General features: G+C 36.3%; 2 long non-coding RNA genes across 4 annotated transcripts in view; both read left to right on the top strand.

Moving 5' to 3' along the window:
* LOC311431113 overlaps positions 1–6,133 on the top strand; it is a 127,114-nt gene extending 120,981 nt beyond the window's left edge. Inside the window, exon 6 of the long non-coding RNA XR_014689253.1 lies at positions 6,027–6,133. This is a non-coding gene — a long non-coding RNA (uncharacterized lncRNA). The remainder of the gene's footprint in view (positions 1–6,026) is intronic.
* A 4,259-nt stretch (positions 6,134–10,392) lies between these two features.
* LOC311431112 overlaps positions 10,393–22,780 on the top strand; it is a 52,162-nt gene continuing 39,774 nt past the window's right edge. For all 3 annotated transcript variants that reach the window (XR_014689250.1, XR_014689251.1, XR_014689252.1), the window contains exons 1-4: positions 10,393–10,472; positions 12,192–12,308; positions 14,707–14,830; positions 15,077–15,215. This is a non-coding gene — a long non-coding RNA (uncharacterized lncRNA). The remainder of the gene's footprint in view (positions 10,473–12,191; positions 12,309–14,706; positions 14,831–15,076; positions 15,216–22,780) is intronic.

Genomic DNA, 22,780 nt, shown 5'->3' with positions numbered 1-22,780 from the left:
GCTGTGCTCTGCTACCACAGATGAGGCACTTGAAAAGTCAAGTATTATGGAATTGTGTTTAGAAACAGATGAGGGAAGTTGATTTACTTCCTAGATCTTACACTAAGTGTTAAGCTGCTCAGGTGTAAGGAGTGCAAAGTCTGTTCAGGATGTGTGAAGACTCCCTATTTCTTCTGAAAAGAAACATAAATTTGCAAAATTTCCAGCTGATAGTTTCACAGCCAACTGACTTTTCTCCTGTCTTTTCTCCTACTTTGTCCGTCCTCCCTCTCTTTAATTGTTCCTGCCTAAACATTCACCTATTACATACTGTCAGGATCTTTGAATATCATCCATGTTTGGTCTTTGGTCATACAATACAATGAGATGAGACCCCTGCATTAGAGTCCCTAAGCAATTGTAATTAATACTGTCAGCAGTTACTGTGGATGCATTTGTTTATTTTTACTACACAGTTTCTTCATCTATGCCAATTACTTTTTCATTTGTCTCTACTTGTATCTTCCTCTCTAACACTTTAATTTATTTATCTTCATTAATATTTCTATTCTTTTTTCTTTTGCTTCTGAAGTCTTTGCTGAGTTTTTTAAGATACAATCATTACTCCTATAAAATATATTTTAAGAGTCATAAGATACAGGTTTTTTGTGATGTGTCTCTTATAACCATAAAACACCTTAGGGAGAATTCTTTGTCAGACAAAACATCATATTTTTGCTTCTTGAAAGATTATTTAACATCCTGTCTTCTTTTCATATATTTTTAGGTTACCAACACACTTACTAGTTCTCTAGTAAGTAGCACACTTACTAGTTGTTTTTTTTTTTCTTTTTTTTTTTTTTTTCCATACAACTATAAAATAAGCTCAACAAGCCATCACATCTATTTTTTTTTAATTTTATTTTCCTACATGTAGATGATAAAAAAATGAAATTAAAAGTTTATGAGCAGAGAGATTGAAAAAGAAAGAAGTAAGAGTCAAGGAGAGTCTGTAATATAGGTCAGCAAAGAACACAGAGATTGAGTGCAGATCAAAGAAAGTTAAAAATTATTTGACAGCATTTGATTTAGAACAGCCATGCTGAGAAGTCTCCTGTAATAATTTATCCTACCTTTCACTTGTAGATTGCTGAGCTGTCTTGAAAGAATTCAGAGACTGTGGAATACAGCCACTCTTTTCATTTATGATTTTAAAAGATGGGAGGCATAGTAATATGTCAATATGTGATCAAGATGTCACCTTCTATCAGGACTGCTCTAGATGATTTTATTTTTTCCACAAACCACTGTGAACTGAATATTCATGGCAGAGAAGTAGTTTCTCCTATGCTCTATGAGACTATTGGAAGATAGCTTAGAGTAGAAGAACTCCATGTAGAACTGTGCTTCCTCCTGAGATAGTTTCATTTTGTAGACACTGTCTTCTATTATGAGTACTTCTGCTATGATGGGATACATAATAAAAATGGAATGTAATAGCTTGTGCTTAGAGTTAGTGTGATTCAGTTTCTGGCACATGCAGTGTCTCAGAGATTAGCTTCTCTTATCAAATATGTGTTAAAGCAATGATATTGAAATGAACGCAGTCAGATTCTTTTTGAATTGGACCCCACAACTCACTGCAGAAACAAAGAATGTAAATCCTTAATTAATTGATACAAAGAATAATCCAAACTAAAATAGCACTAATCAAGATTGATCTGTATTATCTTAACTACAAATAAGCTTTAAGAGAATTTTCTTAGTGTCCTAAAAATTTCTTACATAGATTTCTCCCTGTGTTAATTATGCAGTATTAGTTATGACTTGGTGTGTGTAGTGTGTCTGCTGCAGTGCAATGTCCCTGCTAATGCTACACATTCTGAATTCACACATCAACTCATATCATCCAAAACTATGAGATTGGCTTAAAATTGAGAAAAATTAATACACTGTTTGAGGATTTGGAGTTTTCAGAATTGTACCAAATAGTACATGACTATGTGGTAAAAGAATGTATAAAAATATTTGCCAAAACCATCCATGCTCTCACCATCCTTGGTAATGGCCATCTGCCAAATGTCAAGAAATGTATATAGAATGCACTAGGAAGTGTATTTTGATTGTAGTAAATACCTAATAATAATAAATTATCTGAAGTATTCTGTGACAGCTCCATTTTTCTTTAGACAACAGCCGAGCTTGTGCTGTTGGTTTCATAGATGGGTAGGAGAGTGAAACAATTAAAATATGGAAAGTTGCTGCTCATCATAAGAAATCATATTGAGTATGCCACAGCACATCTTTGCTGGTTTTAATCAAACAGTATAGAAAGCATTTTTTTTAATTATTCTTTTATAAGGAAAATGACCCGTAGAAATTAAATTCATGTGACCCCAAATTAGATGCCAACAATATAGTTTAAAGGATGCAATTTGTTTTTTAGCTAGAATTCACAGAAGCTCCGTCTAGAAAATAAGGATGTGCTTGAAAAACACGATGATCATGAAATATTCATGTCTGACTAAAAAAATGCCAAAAAAGAGTGATTAATGTAAATTTCAGTGTAGATGGTATTTAGTGTGTCCTGAAGAAGGTAAATAACGTTATGAAGGTAATTTTTGAACACAGTTACGTTGTCATGACTGTGTTCTATGCACTTCTTTCCTACTTTATTCTGTATGGAACTGTAATCACAGTAAGCATGATGGCAAAAAAAATGTTTTCATGAAATTGTGGTGCTTCATGGCTAGATGCCCACTGTCTTGAAAGAGTATCCTTGGATGATGAGCTCAAATGTTTAGATGAATCTGGTCCTTAATCTCTGGTATATGTTTAACATAACATGTGACTTCATTTGCAAGTCTCTTACACTTCTATTCCATTCCATTTTGAGACCATATAAAATTTATTAATGCCACACATCACTGCTAAATCTGCCTTGCTTTTTATTAGTGTGTTTTGTCTATTTGCCTCCCCACTACTTCCTGTGTCTGTTATTTTGGGGGCTTCTTCTGTTGCAGGCATCTGTCTGTCTACAGTGGTTTTGATTACATTCCACTTTAAAATTTTACTAAATTTTATGAAGTTTAAGTGATAAATATGTCTGAGCTGCTCACTGTTTTACTATATGTATGATCAAATCCCACTTGCTATAATTATGTGTCTACCTCATATGTTGGACTCATCTCTCACCAGAATGTCTGATGTTAGTGGCTACCCTTAACTACTCATTGAGTTTCTCACTGAGAGCAGCTGTTAAAGAACTTTCAAAGAGTAGCTGATAATGAACATCTAATATACCTGTTCTTACTCACTCTTTGGTAGGAACAATAATCTTTAATGATGTCAGGTCACCAAAAGTGAGATTTCTGCCAGAAAATGTAAAAAATATAGAATCTAAAGCTTAGATTTCAATCTAAGCCCTCCAGATTTCAATGGGACTTCAGTTCAAGCAGAGAGTCAAGCCATTCCATGGGCTTGCGTAAGCCTGTCTAAATAATCCTTACTTTTGTTTCTTTACATTAAGACTACTTTGATTAAAAAGTTCATATTATATTCAGCAACCCACTGAATTTTTCTTAGCTTTTTCTTAGCTTTGTGGAAAAGTCTTTTGTGGCTTTTAATATCAGACATTCCTACTATTTCTGACTGAAATAAGAGGATATGCAAAGCATATATCTCTAAGGTTATTAGATGAAATGCTATAACACTACTGTGCTAGATCAAAGGATTCACCAGTTACAATGTGGATTTTACATTTTGTACTTGAAGTGTGTCTTTAAATGCAGTATCCATTAGTAATATATATATATATTATTTTCTGATGTCTGCATTGGAATCTTTAAAGATCTACTTAACAACTTACTTACTAATTATTTGCATAAAGGTTTGTAAACCTTCAAAGAAATAAGGCTTACTTTCTAGCCTGTTAATGCGGAGTTCATTTCAGTTCATTAATTTCTGTATACCAGATGTCAGATGACATTCTTTTGACCACATTTTGTTGTACTGTGAAGATAATTGATGCATCAACAGCTGAACAGCACTTCAAGGAAGTGGTTCAAGTTCCTTGTTGATATATATGAGATAGTTCCCTGTATTTAGTGCAGTTTTCCAAACACTGCAGTTTGATGTATGACATATCACCCCTGGTTTATATATTTTATTTATTTATTTAACATTGATTCACTACCTATTTCACAGGCAGTTAGAGTGAAGTGGGAGTTCTGGTTTCTCAGATAACCAGTAATCTTATTATGCTATGCCTATATCTGTCTTTATATCTGTAGTTAGACACCTGTGTCTAAAGTCAGAATAAAGTTATCCTTTTGAATTATATATATAATGGACACCCACCTTATAATCTATATTCATCAGTCCAGAGCAGCTGTTGCTGCAATTACAAGTGGATATATAAATTGTCTGGATTATCTGAGCTGAAATCTGCTGGGCTTCTTATACAGTATTTCCTAACTGAAAGATTTTGGTCTTGTGGCAGTATTATTTCTTATTGTTGGTTTCCTTTTTCCAGAATATGTTTACTTAGACTTTCCTAGGCAGTGTTTTGCTATTATGTTGCCTTTTCTGAAACTGGTGATACTGAAACTGAAGTGATCTGCAAGCCAATATTGTTGGACAGCAAACAAACAGGTCAAAACATTTGTGTGTTTTCCTCTGTCAGATAATACACACGAAGTCCAGTAGATAAGATATGAACATCAGCTACAGTCATATGCACTGTGACGTACTGCCTTGCCTACAGAATCCTTGCTCATTGATCTCTTCTCATAAATGCTAGTAAGAAAGAGAAGCTGAAGAAGTTGCAGTCACCACAAGGGTTACCTAGGCACTCTGAGTGAAGTAGTGAGCTAACCCTGTCTGCCATCCTTCTCTTCATGTACGATCTGTTTCAGTTGAGGGCTTGTGCTATGACTTGGCACAGCATAGGTTGCCCACTTTTGCTGGTCACCTTCTAATTCCACCGTTGTACATTTGAATCATTTTAATCATAACTCTTCCTAATAAAATAAGTACTTCTAGCGAATTACAAATCACCTTTTTTCCTGATTTGGCTTGCATAGTTACTGTGTAACTTCTGGAGTCTCAGATTCTTACTCAGTGTGTCCAGCGTGTCCACCTAACATCATATTGTGGTAGCTTTAGATCAATGCATCTGGCAGTCTTGAATATACAAATATGGACAGCTTCTGTATCTTTTTCTCATTTATTTATTTATTTATTTATTTATTCATTTATTTATTTATTTTTCCCCTCATGGTCTCCTGTGCAAAACCTTCCTTAAACATTCAGTACTTAAGGAAAAGCAAGTGGCTAAGCAACCCAGGAATGAGAATCGCCATTATCCTAAAAACTTGTATTATATTCCCTGTCTTCTGTGCAGCAGGATGTGCAGACAGCATTCAGTATAAGCAGTCACCCTGTCTTTGATTAAGGCTAAGATGTTGAAATAATTGTGTGATTTTTAAATGTACTGTTCTGGTAAATGCAGCAGGAAAGCCTGTTATTTCATCTGCTGTACATAGATGTAGCTTTGACTGGCTCAAATGAATGAAATCGATTTTATGCTCGACACTTGACTGTGGCTGGAATGGTGGTGGAATGTCAACAACTACAACAGACCACGTGACTCTCAGATTAGGACAGGATTTTAAGATCTAAAGCTGAAGATTAGGTGTATTTGTGAAGGGGAATGCAATAAAGGAATACATTTTTTCAGTGCATCGGAGGAAGGGGCTCTAAATACCCTCTCCTGAGGAATTCAGCTGAATATCAGTGAAGGTAAAGTGGATATAAGAAAAATGCCATGTGTATGGAGAGCATTAGGAAAGGTCATATATTTCAAGAAAGAATATTGTTTACAAGGAGTGTTAATAGGTTTCAAGGGAAATGTTAATTTTTTTTTTTCCTGGCTGAAATAGCTACTGTAAGTTTTTAATGGTTAATCATTCATTCTTGAATTTTTATATTAAGCATTTCATATTACTTTATTGACTTAACTTTTATGCTCTTCTTCATTTTGACAGTAAAGAATGACCAGGCAATACTCTTTGAAAATTGGAGACCATTTGCAGCTGCTCTCTGCTGAGGAAAGTGAATAATAGGGTGCCCTCAAGGAATTTCAAAGGTATCACTCAACAGAAACTTTTGTGTCTGAAGAAAACTAGATCATTTTATCATGGTAGGCATACTGATATGTTTGCTTTAATAAAATGCCATATTTCTGCCTTTAATCTCTTGTCAACCAGCTATTAAAACCCCAAAGTGTATGCGTGCAGCACATGTAAACACTCGTGGTTTCAAGTTTGCGACACAACATACAAGTAAACCATGTATTTTTATTTTATTTTTTATTTTATTATTTTTTTTTTGGTGAGCAGTCTGTAATAAATTTATTGAGTAATGGCAAGAAGGTTCTTCTTTCTTCTACCCCTTCCCCAAGCCAACAAATCAATTTGATTTAATTCAATAATCCATGCATTTTTTTTAAAGCATTATCTAAATCCTAATCTAAATCCTTCAGTTCTCTGAAGTGGCCAGATGAGGAAATAATGACAACTGTTTTCCATGTAAATAGTGATGAGCACCTGAAATAATAGCAGTGTTAGAAGATGATTACTTATGAGAATTGAGTTTATGTGCCTCAAGCCCCCAGAATTTTGCACCTGCACTGAACAGTTCCCCTTGTCTTTCAGCATGGCAATTCTGTGCTGTTAACTCACTCATCATTTCTTGCCTGTTAACACAAGGCTTGAATCAGTGCCCACAGTAATAGAAGCTTGCTTTGAAAGTAAAAAAATATTTCTTGTGACCCAGCTCTTTTGGTCCCTGCATCATACTCATTCAGAAATTCCTGTAGCTTTGGCTGAGTAAGGATACCATAGTGACTTTAAGAATTGTTTCAACTAATAATAGAAAGTGAAAAGATAATAAATATATTCTGAACAACAACTATACTGTTTATGAAATAGATAATAATAGATAATAAAAACAGATAATATATATGTATTTTCTATCAATGTACATGCGCTTGGATATTTTACAAGATGGTATAAAAGAAAGAAGCCTGTCCATCCTGTTTGGACAGTATGACAGTGTTCAAAAATTGCAATATGAAAGAGGCAGAAGTACACATCTAAGACTGTCAGCAGTTTCACAGCACATCAGTGAACCAGGAGTAATTGGAAGTATGTGTAGTTAAGAGGGAAGGACAGACCTTAACACATTATGGCCTCTTGTAAGGTAGGCACAAGCACTTGTATGTGAACAAGTTGAGAGCGAAGATTGCATTTCCCCTGAGTCCGATGAAAAGGAAGGCATAGCTACACTAAGCTAATAGCTACACTCTCAATTGACTGTCTGTACCCATTCTTTCCCCTATTGTATTAACTCTTTTCATTTTTTTCACTAGATGGAATAGTGCTAAACTTTTATATTTCTACTTCTGGGGAAGTTTTGCAGTACCACTAATAATTTCTCTGCCATTTCTCTATTACATTTTCCTTGAGATGGAGTGTATCAAAATGAAGTTAGTGTTAGAAATAAGCATAATCAATTTAAAGTATTACCATTTCACTGTCAATATTTTTCCCTAAATGGAACCTGTTGTCAATTTTCATGTATGCAGGTGGTCAGTAATATATCTTCATATAGCCGTCCAGATTGTTTTCTTTATATTGTTGCAGTGTCCTAGGTTTCCGCTTCTTTTTTTCACTGATTTGGAGTAGCTACTTATACATGTGCGGCACTAACTATTTTGTTCCCCTTCTCAGAGGAAGTTAACATAAATTTTCTGTGTTGAATTTCAAATGCATGATACCCTAGGTTTGCTGGGACCTTTTAAGTCTCCTATTAACCTTCTTTAATTTTGGCTAGCTCGTGTAATTTAGCACATTTTCCCACCCCAGTGCTACCTTACTATCCTCCATCATATACGTCTTTAATAGCTTGTTGGATCCAAATTCTATCTCTTCCCAAACTAAAAACTGCTAATTTCTAAATCATAAGAAGACATTCCTTTAATCTCTTACTTCGTTTACCTCTTGAGTTTTATCAGAACTTTTTCTTTGTATTGTTGTATTGTTTCAGCAAATGTCTTTTCTCTTATTTTCTATTTTTTACTTTTTTTTTAATTTATTTTTGACCCTGTTGAGTAATTCTAATGCATTGATAAATCATAAGTTTACATCATAGAATTTATGTTCAACAACTTGTCTTACAGATCTTGTATTTTTGCATCAGCCTGTTAACTGAGTTATTCTCATACTGCTTACTGCTAGCATATTCACGTTTCATATAAAAAAATATATTGACACAATTATTAGTGTAAGTTAATCATTGCCCAATAAGTACTAATAAATCATTGAATAGATCAACACTATTCCATATACTGCTTGTAAATCATACTTTGTTACCACTTGAGTACATGTAACCATTTTTCTTCATATTTTCCATAAACAGGCTCTTGTTTTTTTTTGCTAGGTTGTCTACTCTTTTTTGAAATCTTTCGTAAACTATCGGTATCATCTAACCACATTTTTATTAATAACGGGCAATTGTGAAATTTTCAACAACTTGTAAGTCACTTAGGAGCCTTTGCTTTGACTTAGAGCTGGGTGTGAGGACACCTTTGAGGCCTCTAATCCTTCCATTGAAATATCTCTTTAAACTTTCGGCTAAACAATGCTGGTTGCCTTTGACGTCTGATTTAAACCATTACATTTTCTCAGCATTTCCTGTTGTGACATTGTAATCTTTGAAATTTTTTTCATATTGCTAAATTATGGATCACCCACTGTTATTGTCATGTGATATATCTGCAAGGGACAAGACTAGCAGATCTCTTCAGTCCCTGATTCATGTGGTCTCCAACATTAAGTGATCTTGCTTTGAGATACTTTTTCCCCCAGACCATGTCTGTAAAATTTGAAATGTTTTTCAGCTCCCACAAAAATATGGGACTTTCTTCTTTCCATTAGTGTGATTGCTGGAAAAGGCTTCTTTACTATAAAAGAAGGGCCTTCTTGCATTCTCTGGAGGGAGGAATACTTCTAATCAAGTATTAGGGTTGGTGGCCTTTTGTTTTTCTGTGTGATCTTATGGTTAGCCTTTATGGCTACAGTAGGCATTTCTGAGTCCTGAGGCAAGAAGTGTACCTCAGGCAAAATTCTAATCTTGTATCTTTCCAAGGTCTGGCACACACCATTTTCCTTCTTGCACCCTTGGTAGGCCTGCTGATTTTCATAATAAGGAAACTGAGGGATGAATGCCAAAAGGAATTCCTAATGAATAGTTCTGGATGGTTGAATAACCAAGACCAAGGCTGTGCCATGAAGTACACCCACTGCTAGAGATATATTTTTTTTTACTCACATTAATTATGATTCGATATATAGTTATTAGGATTCTTTCACAGATGGACAATGTGTGTGAATTTGCCATAGAGTATATAGTTACTGCCTAACATCAAAAAGTGAAAATGGAAACCTGTAGTATAGAATTATAACTTAATTAGAAATTATCATTTTACTATAACTTTTTACCACAACTATAATCTATTACAATCATTATGTGTGTCTCTATTGAATTTATTGCAGACAAATTGCTTTGTGTAGTCTGGATTTAATACTTACAAAATATGATTGCTGGAAGAAACTGCTTTTCTGCATGTTGTAATGGGATTTTTTGTCAATTCATTTGAATGTGACAGGAAGTCTGACAGGCAACTGATGAACCATAGAAGTTCTCAGAAAAGATTGCTGGATTCTTCCTTTAAAAACTGTCTGATACTTGTGAACATCATTTTTCAACATTCTCAAAGCATGCATCAAATATGTCATGAATTACTTATTACTTGCTGTTTAGAATCAGACAACAGGCAGGCAATAATTAGGATGGAGCTACAACAAAAGCTGACTTGGGAGGACATTCTTGTTTCATGCCTATTAGAACTAGACATTCTTTTTCATTACTGGTAATGAAAAGTAAACCTTGTAAAGTCTTCTTGAGTGCACGTGCCTGGTTTAGAGTAGACTAAATCAGGCCAGCTAAGGCAAAATGGAAGAGTGAACCATGAGTTGTGAGGAATTGGCTATGATACTAGTGTGTTTTGCAAAGTTTTCTGAGCAGCTCTGCTCGCCTCATACATTCAGCCCATGGTGTTTTACACCCCATTCAGCTCTGTGTGGAGGCCAGTGATATTTTGCTCTGACAGTTGGATGCCATTCCTGAGGTAGTTTCAGCAGCAGTAGCTTGGGTCTGGATAGTACAGCACAGTATGGTCCAGCACAGTATGCAGGTTTACACAGTATCATCTTACTAATACGTAGGTTGTTTGGGAGAAATAAAACCAAGTGTAATGCACATTTTCTTTCCCAGGACACCCGAAGCTCAGTTTCCTAATTCTGAAGCTCAGTCTCCTATTTCTGTACAAGAAACCTCTTCATAAAAAGGAGATTACAACATAAATACAGGTCTGTACTCTCCATACAAGAACTGTGTGGGAGGATTTTTGTTTGGGATTTTTTTGTAAAGGGTGATCTCTGGCTGTGTCACTGTTGATATTTTCTGAAGGGATGCTCTCCCCCTTAAAAGAGTGCATTTCAGTCTTCACTCATTTTGAGTTACCTCAACAGAGCTACTTATTGCAGGCAAAATATTCATGCAAATAAAAATGTGCTACATATTCTGTGCTAATCTGTGTGGAACCCTGGCAGAACATCATCAGCTCCTCACTTTGCCATCACTTTTTCATACTTTTATAGGTAAATTACATGTCTGCTTCCTCTGCATAGTCTGTAAACACTGAAGAACAGAGGCTATCTCTAGCAATCTGTCTGCAGGACAAAGAGCAGTCAAGCACAGATTTTAGCTTGTTCTCTGGAAAATATTTTCAAAATGGCTTTGTGGCATCTCTACAGACCTGTGTTGCAGTGCCAAGACTCAAAGATAAAAATGAATGTTGTGGTCTCATTTTAGTCCTGTTTTGTGCAGACTTTGCTAACTCAGGCCTGTAGTCAGAAAGCAAGGGTTTTTTGTGGTCAGGGTAGAACTGGAATGTTTCTGGGAGGTATGTACAAAATTATGAAAGCTGAAATTGCTATTTTCCTCTTGGTCAAACTGAAAAGCTTACTCAAACTACTTGTGAGGCATGGTGGCCATGTTTTTTGTTTTGTTTTGTTTTTGTTTTTGTTTTTGTTTTGGGGGGGGGGGCAAATAAGGGATATCCGCTTTCTTTTTAACTAGGTAAGATTTGTTCCTTCTTCTTGCTGAGACTGTTGTTAGATGCAGGAATCCAGGGACAGACTAAGATCTCAGGATGGTACATAGTGCATGTATGTGAAATGAAGACAGGGTTTATGCCTCTCAGGTGCCTGAAATCATATTGCATGAGCTTAAGTGAAAATAGTGATCCAAGGGAAACAATGAAGCTGTGCTGTTTAGCAGCAAAAACAGTGATCCTGGCAAATCAAGCACTGTTTTACCCAATAGTATGATTTTCTTTTTTTCCTAGATAGAGGATGAAATAGTTCAGAGGCCTCCTTCTGTCACTATCCTTCAAATATTCCTCCAGGGCAGAGATTTAGTGTAAAGGATGAACTGCAACAGAGAGACAGAATTGTGTATCGCTGGCACACTGAAACTCTATGTGCACATTTGATCATCTCAAGGAGATCTTTGCTGGTACCCTGATCTACCTGTTTTGCCAAGAAATGTTTTTATGGGATGTGCTACTGTTGAAGAATAGTTATTTGCTTTGATACTGGTTGTTTTCCTGTCATATAAACAGGTGTGATCTTATGTAGGTGGAATTGCTTATTTTAGACTGAGTATGTCTCTGGAAATCTGAGAAGGAAAAATCACAAGTCAGAGTAAAAAGGAATCTTCCATCTGTTGTAAAGTATTGCTGCATCATAGATTGCATCAATCAATCACTTAGATCGGAAAAGACTGCCAAGATCATTGTCCAACTGCTAACCTAGCACTTCCATGTCTACCACTAAACCTAAGCAAGGGAATGTTTTGATATTAAGCCTATGCTTGATGCTTTCATAGGTTTAAGAAATCCTCAGCTCCACCACCAATAAAACACTCTCAGAATGCAAAATTGTAAGTGTGATGCATGCAAGATGGCTCTGACAGGATCAACCTCCATTTCTTGTTTCACTTGGGCATTTTCTTTTTGTTTGCAGGTACCAGCAGGATGAGATGACAGTTTTTTCTCATGGCCCTGTTAATAGTTTCTACCAACACGGAAAAGGGAAGGGAATAATACTTTACAACAATATTGACTTCTTCTGTGATCTTGGGTAAGTCACTGGACTATTGTGTACTCAGCTTCCTCAAGAAGAGAGAACAATACTATTTCTGTGCCTTGCACAGGTGTTACGACTGTAGCTGTGAATAAAGGATATTTTGTTTTTCATGGGTTGAAGCAGCAGAGAATGCTTTCAGTTCTCTTATAAAAAAAAAAGTTTCCAGTGAACCAGTGTGCTATACCCAACAAATACTGAGTTGTCCCATTTTGGTTGTAAGTTTATCTGTTTAATTAATTAATTAATTAATTCATTCATGTATTTGTTTATTTCATTTTAAAATGAAAGCTGTCCTTCTGGGAAGAACAGCTTTCTTTAGAGAATGTTGAAGCAAATGCCTTTTGCATTTCAGACAGTGGAACTCCTGACATTTCTGAAATATCTCTATCACAGGGGGAAAAATGTATTGTTTAACATGTTCAATTACTCCTGCTCCACCCCCATACCTTTTTCATTTGAAGCCAGGAGTGTGTTTGTTCTAACAGCAAAATTATTTGAAAGATACAGTGACCAACTTACCAAGGTGATCAAAAGAAGACTGGGTTGACAAAGTACCTTTGCAGCCTTTGGACTTCAGTCTTATTTATAGATATTTGGATTTATGTGCCCCTCTTTCAATGAAATCACATAAATGGCCAGTTTCTTCTGTGTTACATGACAGGAATGCAACTTTTTTCTAGAGTCCTGGGCTTAGAGCATGTCATTATCCCAATGTATATATAGGGCACCTCAAAGGCAACTTGAGCCTTTTACTGTACCGTTCAGCTCCAGCCATGCAGGCTGCCTGTGCTGTCCCTTTGTACAGATCACCGCCAGCCATAGTTCCATCCCCCAGCACTGCCAGCTTTTCTGACAGCCTCCAGATGCCTTGATTCTGAGCTATGGTTAGGCTGCAGTTAGATATATGGATAAAAATACATATCTTTTTGATCAAGGCATGAATGCTAATAAAGGCTGGTGGTTTTCCTGATAAGAATTACTTTGTGCTTGTATGGTTTTCCAAATGCCTTGAAAACAGCTTTTCCAAATTCCAAATGCAAATTTTTATGGAGGAGTAAACATGCTTACTTCATCAGGTCTTTGAGAGAGCCAAAACCAAAACCTCACTGAGAGATTCATCACTTGTGTCTACTCTCTTTCTTCCTGAAAAGGAACTTAAGAAATATTTTTACATTAATCAGATACATGCTAAAACTTGTTATAACAGGACAGAAAGTGAACTTCCCTTTTGGTGAGCAATTCTGTGATTGCACTTTTAATGCCGAACTACAGTTTATATATACAAAAAACATAACTGCTTAAAACATAATTATTAATGTGACAAAGTAAGGCAAAGAACAGCATCCAAAGAATTCATGTTTGAAGTAACAGATAATCCTATAATTGTTGCTTCTTGGTAAAATTCTGAGTATGTGAGAGGGAGCCTTTATTTAAAAATGGCACATAAACATCAAAGATACTTTCCTTGTGTTTTATACACTAGCTTTCTTTCAAGTAAAGAAACACCCACACAGAAAGGGAAGAAAACAGTTCTATTGTGCTCTAAAGTTGGTTCATTTTTGCTCAAAAGTAAATGCTAGTTTTTGGCAGCCCACAGGTGGAAATATGTTTAGAGTTGTGAAGGTGAATTGCCACTACAGTAAGGACTGGAAGTGGATGTCAACATGAGGGAGTTATTGTCTGTTTTCTGTGAGTAGTTCTTTGCTAAAGGATTTTTGACTAGGCATTGCCAGAGCTTAGAGCAACATTTGTTTCTTTCAGTTACTGATCTTCATAAAAGCATTATGCAAAGAAAATTGGCCTTAGTGTGGATGTGTACATACAGCAGGTTTCAGCATTCAGACTGGGATACTGACTCCCACATATGTGTTAACACAACAGTCTTCTTGCTTTCCTAAGACTCACTTTACTGTTTGGTGCTTAATCAGAGAGGTAAATGTCAAGAGGGAGAATCTGCTGTGAATTTTTCCCCACTGTGATTTAACCAAGACTTGGACATCAGCTGTACCAAAACTAGTATCTTAGAGACTTTTCAATGGAAAACAATTTACCAACACATGCTATGTAACAAAAGACAGCCTATCTGTATGGTTTTGATTTATTCCGTGTAATTCCACTGCAAGTTATTTAACTGCCTCTTTATCTCTTCAAAATTTTTCAAAATGTATGTAAATGCTCCTTGATGGTTGATTTCTGTAGGACTTCTCTTAAGTGACTGAGAAGACCTGGTAAAAATGTGGCACAGCCCTGGCTCAGAACTTTTAAACACGTTTCATTGCTGCCTCTACTAACGAGTCTTTTATAAATTTCTGAGAAAGGTCTGGCAGAACTGTGGCAGTGATTTACCTCCCTTCTTGGAGCTGATGTTAAATGTAAATTTTTTGTTTACCAGGATGTTTGTTTCTTCTACAATCCACCTTCTTTTGTCGTGTAACTTGAAGATCTTCACGGTATGGATTATCTCGTTTAATGTGCATCAACACAAAACTGAATTGATGTACCTGCCTTTTTCTGGGGTAAGATGGCAGTAAATGCTTGAATCTCAAAGTTACAGCCCATTTCACTTTTAAAGGCAGATATTTAAAGGCCTCTTCATGGCTTTTATACAGTTATTCTTTTGTACTTGAACTGATGCTAAAAATGATGGAGGTGGTATGTAGCTCTGGGTTGTGAGTAAAGTTTTCGGTCAGTTGTCTCTCAGCACTTCTGTATGATTGGCATAAATATATTTCTAGATTATCCTTTTCATTAATAATTTCCAGAAAGCAAGCTCCTCATCCCAAGGAGTGGCCCCCTTCTGCTTCTCCTGTAGCACCACCAAGTGATTGGAAGCAGGAGCGCTGGAGAAGCCAGAGCCAAAGATGAGCCTCTTCTAACAAAGCTACGAAACTTTGAAGGACAGTAAGTAACCACGTAAATCCAGCTGATTGTGTGTATATCTGATCTGGATATAATGGCACTCTGGGAGGGGGTTTAAAAGCAGACAGTATAACTATACCTCATGCTGTTAAAATCAAGCAGAGTTTTATCATGGGTTTATAAAGACAGTGGAGCTCAGCCAGAGCTGGGGGCTATGGAACAAGATCCTCCAAAATAGTGAATCACAAGGCTAATATTTTTTAGTGATGGTTTTCTTGTGGTTATAAACCTTGTTACCAGCAAGTGAGGCTCTTTCCAAACCAGAATCTGTTCTTTGAGCCAGATTTCTGCAACTCTTTTTTTTTTTTTTTTTTTTTTTTTCCCAAGCTGTTCATTCTTCCATGTGTACATGCTGTCAAAGTGAACTGCTGTTTAGCTAAGAAAAACCTTTTTCAAGGAAAGGTGTGTGCTGGAGAAAATTTGTGTGTGACCGCATGCTTCAAACACACAGTCCTGTTCTCATAGATACCAGCATGTGGGAAACACAGGGATTTAGAAAGGGAATAGAGAGAAATATTTATTTCACTGTAAAAAGTGACCTTGGAAGTGTGCATATCAATTAACCAGCATCTGCCAAGAAGTTTTTCTACAAACAAAAAACTAAAGAGCTTGCAGAAAATTGTTATTTATTTATTTATTTATTTTTCTGAAAGTGACGGCTGGGTGCCCACATGAATACTATATCTCTACCAAAAATGTGTATTTCTTTAAATCTCTTATCAGATTTATTGAGATGAAATTAGTCTTGAGTAAAAATGCTACTGAGTGCTATTTTTACCCAAATAGCATTTGGGTGATGATAGGTTTTCTCCTATATGGAATGAGCCTATATGCACTGAATACTTATCTGTGCTTAAATTTGTCAGATTGGTTTTGTATGTCTTTTTATTACAACTCGGTTGAGCTTTCTGATAAAGGTAAATTGCAGGAATTTTGTAAACCAGGAAAAATAGAAGAGGAAAGGGGAGGGGACAGTCCTGAGGGTGATGGCTGCCCTCAAGAAATAGAAAAAAGTGAATCATGATCAACATAAGTTGGCTTATGTTGGTTATGTTCTGTTCTAAGCAAAGCTGAAGAATCCTAAAAAATGAACTATTCTGATACTTAAATGACCGAAAGGACTTAACTTATTACATAGCTTACCTTTTGCCCTTCAAACATTACACATTGTCCTGAATCTGTTTCTTGGGAAGGGGAGGAGGAAAACTCCAGCATTTACTAAATCACTAAATGGGATAACATTGTATCCATTTTGAGGGATGCTAACTACTTATCCTTGTTTGCTGAGCACAGGTTGATGGCTTATGACCACAGGACACAATTTAATAGATTGAACTGTGTCAGTCACCATGGTAACTAAGCCAAGCAGAACTTCCACCTTATTTTCTCACAAAGAGTTCTGCTTTAATTTCTTTTTGTGTGAAGGATCTACAAAAGTGGAAAACACTTTGGACTCTCTTGGCTTTAATTCTATTTATTATGCAGCTGCAGTGTTCTGCTAAACAGCTGTATGTCATCAAACTCAGTACATTTACAATTTTAACTGTGAAGCATTCTTTGCCAAGTGGAATTGCTCGTAAGCTGTCTTGCACTTGTTGATAAATAACTATGTCACATTGTCTTAAAATTTTTTTGATCAGGTTAAAGATGTGGCAAAAAAAATGTCTAAATGGATGTGTTGGGTCTGTCTGAGCTGGAGTCACCTTTTTTCTGCAGCAGCCCACAGCAGTGCTGTGCTCTGCACTCGTAGCTGGAACAGCACTGATATCACTCCAGTGTTGTGTCTATTGCTGTGTAGTGCTGGCACAGCATCAGGACTCCTTCCAAGCCCCCAAGAGCCAGCAGGCTGGGGGTGGGCAAGTGATGGGGAGGGGACATTGCTGGGGCAGCTGACCTAAACCAACCAAAGGGATATTCCATAACACCTGATGTCCCACTCAGCAATAAAACAGGGGGCTCTCGTGGGGGAGGGGGCTGTTCCTCCTGAACAACCACTACGCATTTTGAGGCCCTGTTTCCCAGGACGTGGCCAAACATCATTCCTTGATGGGAAGTAGAGAATAATTTTTTTTCCCTCTCTCTGTACTTCTGCACGGACTTATTGTTTCTTTTTTTCTTTTTTTTTTTTTTTTCTCCCCATTCCCTTTCCCTTTAATTAAACCTTTCTCATCTCGAACCTCGAGTCCTCTGTGTTGTATTTTCTCCCCCTTTCTCTTTGAGGAGAGGGGGAGTGAGAGAGCAGTTGTGGTGGAGCTCGGCTGCCCACCTGAGTAAAACCACCACAATGGAAAAAACAAATAGTACTCTTAAATGAATCCAAGTTTTGGTTAACCAGTTATAAACCAATGTATTATTAGCTTGGTGCAAATCACAGTTTGTATTTGAAGGCTTAGTGCAAAATAAGTTGAGATGGAAATGTGAAGGTTAAACCACCTGTGGAAGTTGAAGGAAGAAACTGGTAGAAGGTAGGAATTTATCATAGGCATGACATTTCACATGGGACTTTTTCATTATTTCAAATTAAACTGAACTGCACATCCAAGTGCAATTTTTAATGTTGTTTATTATCACAGCTGCTGTGCTAGACACACAAAATTGTTGTGTATGCTGTGCTGACAACAAGTTGACTGAAACACAGGAAACACAGGGATAGGGAAACTTTTCCACAGTCTAGCAGGAGGTCTTTAGCAAAAACTTTGAAGGGTTAAGATACTGCTTTTTTTTTTTTTTTTCCCTATAGAGAGAGAGACCACCAGGACTCAGATCCATACTTCTCAATGCAAAACTGTCTCAACTCTAAGGTTGAGATAGATAGCTCTAAATAGCTTACAGAGTGTAGCACTGATGAACTTACGTTGATTAGTACATTATTGAATACGACAATACATGAAATTTAGAGAGGTAGCCTACAAAACATGAAGAATCCAACAGGATGCCAGATTCTGGACTGTATTACAGGTCCTAGCCTGCAATCCTTCCTTGTACTTGAGATTTGCATGTGAATGCAAAGTGCAAATTATGGGTTACTTACAGATTCTGCTTTTTGTCCATCCTAAAATACCTGACCTTAGAGTTGATATCAGATATCATAGAGTACTGATGATATCAGTTGATATCAGTTTTGATTATCTTTGAGCATACACCATTAGATCCATAGGTAGTTCCTAGATTCCCTGCAATGCAGTTCACATTTGCAAACTCTGGTCTGTTTTGCCACCTAGGATTCTTTGCTGATGTAACTTTGTGTTTGCACAGTTCTCTGTTGGAGCTGGTAGCATTATAAACTGATGATCAGCAAAGAAAACCTTAATTTACTTCATTCTTCCAAAAGATAAAACCACAGTAAAAGGCTGAAAACCTGCAGTTCCTTTATGATGCCACCATTTGCATCATTTTATAAAGTTATTACAGATGGAACAAATATATCTTTGCTGTAAAAGGAAAAGGAGTGGAATGTGATGAAGATTTGATTGAAGACTTCTGAAGACATGAAAATTAGAGCCATTGTGCATGAATGGCTTGGTCACAAAGCCAGTGCTGTGCTGTTGCAGAATTAATGCTATTTGGCTTCATATGCCAAGCTCAGTAACTTCCTGGCCTGAAGACCCTACCTACTGAACTGCTATATTTTGTTTTCTCTTCAGTTCATTTTTCAAGTGGAGCTTTAGACTTCCAAACAAATATAAGCCTTTTTTTAAAATCTATTTATTTTTTTTTGCTAATTTTTGCATGTTAGATAGTTTTCTGTCCAGTGTCTTAGCCATGTGGTAAGAAAGGCAGTGAGAATATTCTGTGTTTAGCTGTATACTAGCCAGGTATGAAGAAGTCTGCATATACAATACTGCCAGAAAGCTTGATAGCTAAATTCCTGTCCATTTTGTCTATTCATCTTCCAAGGCAGGGTGTTTTTATTATTATTATTATTACTATTATGTATGTATTTTTAAATCACAGAATGCTGTTGTGCCTTCTTGTGTTATAGAAAATGACCCATACACTAGCACAGCTTTATCCAGTCTAGATCAATGGACTGGTTGAGGTACTAAAACAAATTTGGTTATGTCTACATGGGCAATGTGGTCTGAGCAATGCATATTTACCACTTCTCCAGACTATTTTCCCAGCAATACTATCATTCCAGGATCTCTCCAGAGCTACCTCATTTGAAGGAATTTAAGTACATTGCCATCACATTGCAGCAGTCAAAACAGTAACCACAGCTAAGCTCTATCCTCGAAACTGTCTCTGCCTTGTCTCTCTATTACCATTTCTGTGTGTTTTAATATGTGAAGTCAAAATAAAAATATCTCCAGAATAGATGGCAAATAATTGTCTTCAACTTCTTTCCTCTTTCCTTTCCCCATTCAACCCACCTGGGCCTATGTTTATTGAACTCCATACATTGTCAAGACAGTATTTGTAAATGGAATTTAACTGTAGGTGAGCGGTACAAATGTAATAATATTACACAACTCTTGTTTAATTTTGAAGGCTGCATCCTCAGCAGCAGTGCTTATAATGGACGGTTCAAGCCGAATTATCCATTATTGCTCCCAAAGTTTACAATTAAACTATCGATCAAAGCTGGCAGAAAATTCTCAAGCAGGCTGGGTTTGCACCAGGCTTGTTTTAGATGCAGGCTGGGGGAGAGAGAACCAGAAGCAGCCTTCAGCTAATCCTCTTAGTGCTAACTGTCCTGGATGCAGCAGTGATTATGTATCATGCTTATACAGTTTTAATAGTTCAGGTCCTATGCAATTTGCGACCTCTATTTCTGCCCAGAAAGATTGGAGCTTAACAGGTTTGGATCCACAGGGAAACAGCTTCGGCTTTTAGGCTTCTTCAGACACTGCAGAATGCATCTTTTCTGGGGAATTCCACAATAAAATGACTGTTATTTATCATTACAAACCTCTTTATCATTTAGTCAATAAAAGGCCTCTCTCTCACACTTTTTTTTTCCATGGTGTGCTCAGAGTCAGAAATCTGTATTAGTCTCCCCTGGCCTGAAGGCAAGAGATGTCAAATGCTAAATCATGATCTGCCCTGGCTTTCTGGCTAAATTGTGTATAAAGGCCCGAGGCAAAAAGGTGCACATGCTCATTATTTGAAACAGAATGATTTTTTCCCCTTTCTTTCTTTCCCCCCTTTTTTTTTAAATACATATTGAGACATACATGGTAACACACATACAGTAAACCTCTGAAAAGTATCAAACCCGAAACAAACCAGCCAGAGCTAAATATGTCAAATATATATGCTTGCAGATTGGGAAATAGAAAAAGGATTGTCAAGAAAAATCAGATGATCTTCCCCTTTTGAACTTTTTGATAGCAGTGGGGAAAGAAAAGTGTTAGGAGTTGACAGCAAGGTGACAGATGTGGTAAATAATGCATCTGGTGAATTTACCCCATTTCTTGTTTTGGAGGGAGGAGGAGTGGTTTGAAATGAATCTTAGCTTGAAATTGGTTAGAAAACCTGCATGGAAACTTGTATTAAAGCCTGCAATTGTTTTGCAAACTCTTTTGAGTGTGTCTTCATCTACTTATTTGTTTGCAGTTTTTGATAGATCACCTTGCTTGTGAGGCATTGTTACTTTCCCCCAGATTACTTAAGGACTTTTGCAAACAGGTTTTAGGCCAGTCATCCCATGGGCAAATTTTTGTGTGAACATATTTGTATATATATACCAAACTCTTTCGCTTTTAAAAGTATTCTTAAGAGGGATGCATACCAAAATATTGATGGGAATGTTATATAAAGGGTTGTGCTTGCCTATAATGCAAATTTACCTATATTTATTTATTTACTGATTTTATTGTGAGACTAGGGAAATGTTCAAGAATGTTGTTTTCCAGAATTTGTTCAGCAGGTGACAAGGAGCTTCTTTAAAAGAATAGCAAACGTCAGCATTTCCACACTGTGGACTATGCATTCAAAAGCTGCAATGAAACCTGGAGAGCTACTCAGAAGAATCTAGACAACATACGTATTATATTTAGTGTTCAATATTTTCTGCATTCAGCCACAAAATATTCTTCATATTTATTCTGACTGCTTATTTAAATTAAGCAAGAAAGGGATCACAGCTTGGAGAAGAAAAAGGGCTCGTACCTGAGGCATTATGTTCAGCCAGCCAAATTTTTGCCATTGCAATTTTGATGATGATTGCATAGAACTAGATTTATCCAAATGCTTCAAGCTGTTTACAAATGTTGGGAATAAGCTTAGGCTTCTTGAATTCAGATACTCTATCTCTGGATTTTTCAGGGAAACAATCTGATTGGATCCAACTTTTCAAGAAAGGTCCTTCCATGGGATCACATGTCATTGGCTGATAACTTCAGCTTAAAAACAAACTCTGTGAGCTCAATATCTTTTGAGCAGTTAAATTTCCTTTTCTGGATAGAAGCCTTTATTTTTAGCTACATATTAAATACCGATTTGTAAATCTGCTTGGTTCTGTTGTTTAAGCAAGAAGCATTTCTGTGTTTTCTTTGATCCTGTATGCAGTCATCCATACATTGCAAAGTTTGACTTCCCGGTTGCCCTTATGAGGCTAAGATGCCACACATTTTTTCTGTGTATGCTTTGAGTTTTTCAGCAGAGTTTTTCTTGAATGTCAAGGAAATGTAGAAATTCAGAAAAAAAAATTGTTTGCTAAATGTTATTGCAGAACTCTTGTGGATGTTCACTTTGCTTTTTTGTTTTGTTTTGTGTTGTTTCTCTTTAAAGCTGAATCTAGTGGGATTGTGTATTAAGTTTATTTAGTGCAATTGGTCCTGATTCTCCTTTCACTGTGGTTGTAACTCAAAATAACTCCACTGGAATCATTGCAGTTTCACTAACATAAAACTGAGAATCACACACATAAATTCTTTATTTGTTACACAAGAGCAGAAAGCACATGGGAATGATAGACTTTTAATTGTTGCTTCCCTTCCACTTAATCATAGCCTAACTTTCTTTAAAAGCATTTTAAAGTCTAAAAACAGGGCAAAAAACTGGTAGTGGACTATCAAGGTGAGATCTATTGACAGCTTCTGCCATGCTGTGAAACTTTACATATCATAATGGAATCATAAAAATAAGAATAAGATTTATAATGGTAAGGCTAATCAACACGTGTAGCTATAAGAAGTATAAGTCATACTCATATATTACAAACTCTCTGACATGATTCGGAAATCATATATTTCATTAAAAAATACAATTACAGTTCTTTTCTCTTTTTTTTTTTTTCTTTTTTTTTCTTCTGCTCCAAGCCAAATCTGCCTTCAAGAAAAGTTGTACTTCGATGAAATAGAATGTTTTCATATATTTAATGATGTGTTTATTTTAATTTAGTCATAAGTTCATGCTCCTTTAAGATTCATCTGAATCTTATCCCCCAGCTATATGTGTAATTCAGGCTTCCTGTTTTAAGGTCATTCGTAACTCAGAAAATTGTCATTGTATTGGATATAAATATAAAAAGGGATTTAAAGATGTTCATGAGCTTAATATAGTTCTTATTTAAAAAGCCAGCTTCTGTGTACTTCCCTTGT

The sequence above is a fragment of the Aythya ferina genome, assembly GCF_964211825.1.
Source record: "Aythya ferina genome assembly, chromosome: 2".
NCBI lineage: Eukaryota > Metazoa > Chordata > Aves > Anseriformes > Anatidae > Aythya > Aythya ferina.
This window is presented reverse-complemented; position numbering and strand designations above follow the sequence as displayed.